At 50.4% G+C, this 1,616-nt stretch overlaps 1 protein-coding gene across 8 annotated transcripts in view; it reads right to left on the bottom strand.

Annotated features, from left to right (window-relative positions):
* Window positions 1–1,616, bottom strand: part of PLEKHH3 (pleckstrin homology, MyTH4 and FERM domain containing H3) — a 36,822-nt gene that overhangs the window by 1,519 nt on the left and 33,687 nt on the right. The window lies entirely within an intron of this gene.

Here is a 1,616-nt window from a genome sequence, read left to right as displayed (position 1 = left end):
CTATTGCCCGTGGGAGCCCTAACCCAGCATGTGGTTTGAGGGCTTAGGACGTGCTTCATGACCATGGTCCTACTGGGTCTCAGCATTTTTCCTCATTGAAGGAGGGGCCGCCCCCTAATATCACTAGTTGTAATCGCACACCAGGCTCCAGCCAGCCAAGCCTGCCTCTGCCGCCACTCCAGATGCTTCATCTCTATGGAGTTGGTGACACCCACCCTCATATCACTCATTTGGATGTGGCAAGTTATGGTGCAGGTGGGAGAGGGGTCTCCCACCTACGTGGGGTTACCCTTGAAGACGGTTCGGAAGCTGCAGCTGGTACAGAACGCGGCAGCTCGCCTGATTAAAGGCAGCCACCGGCAAGATCATATCACTTCAGTGCTGAAGGAGTTGCACTGATTACCAGTTTTCTGGGCCAAATTCAAGGTGTTGGCTTTGACCTTTAAAACCCTATATGGTTCCGGCCCAGCCTATCTTAAGGAGTGCCTCCAGCAACACCAGACAGGCCGCTTAACAAGATCAGCCTTGGATGGCCTTCTCTCTGTCCCATCAGCCAGGACAGCTAGACTGGTGAGGACAAGGGAGAGGGCTTTTTCTGTGGTGGCCCCCACTCTGTGGAACTCCTTCCCTAGGGAATTCCGCCATGCCCCCTCTTTAATGAGCTTCCGTCGTGCATTAAAAACGTGGTTGTTCAGGCAGGCATTTGGGGTGGGTTAGGGTATTTTAGAAAACATTTTTATTGTAGAATTTTGTTTTAAACTGTTTTATTATACGCTGTACATCACCCAGAGTGGCTGGGTGACCAGCCAGATCGGCGATTAATAAATTTAATAATAAATAAAAATAAATGTGGGGGAAATCTCTCTACACTGGCGATGGCAGCAGCAACCATGTCTGGGGCTCAGCAAAGCCTGATAGAGGGCACTGTTCCATCATGCTCAGGCCTCTACTTCACCAGCTAGTCACAAAAAGGAGGGAAGGTTGTACAAGAAAGCAAGCACAGCCACCAGCGGTTGTCACGGGGCTAATCAGCGCATAAGACCGCACCACCCCCTCTGCCCCAGCTCTCTACCACTAGTTCACTACCAGAGAAGCCCAGGGACACTCTGGAGTGACGCGCACAACATTGGGAACACGTGTTTCCTTCTGGTAGAGGGGATCCTTTGGGGTCTGTTTGTGATAGTGAGCAAGGGTCTAAAGTAGGCTCTGAGCAAGGAGAAGGGGAACTTTCCGAAGGGGACACCCCTTGCTTTGCTCCCTCCCAGCGCAGACCGTTCAGCCCAGTTTTTTCCAGTTATTTTGGCCAAACCCATAAAGACTTAAAGGTTCTGCCCCCAGCTCCAGCTGAAAATGAGGCAGTTGATGAGGACCTGCTGGGAGTGGCTGAGGTTTTTCCCAGGATTCACTTTTAGCCCCAGTCATACCATTTCCTTGTTCATTTAATAACATTATACAAGGAGAATGGAACGATCTGGGGGAGCCAGAACAGGACATAATTTCCATTAAAAATTCTATAACCTCCCTGCTCAAACTATGGAATCCCTACAGGTACTGCCAGTGGATGATACTGTAAGTGGCATTGACCTCAAGGGCTTTTGTCACCAGAGGGCAGAGAA

The sequence above is a fragment of the Heloderma suspectum genome, chromosome 5 (assembly GCF_057233095.1).
Source record: "Heloderma suspectum isolate Gila_16-S chromosome 5, 16-S_ref, whole genome shotgun sequence".
In the NCBI taxonomy this organism is placed as follows: Eukaryota; Metazoa; Chordata; class Lepidosauria; order Squamata; family Helodermatidae; genus Heloderma; species Heloderma suspectum.
The sequence above is the reverse complement of the archived record's forward strand: the minus strand, read 5'-3'. Positions and strand labels throughout refer to the sequence as shown.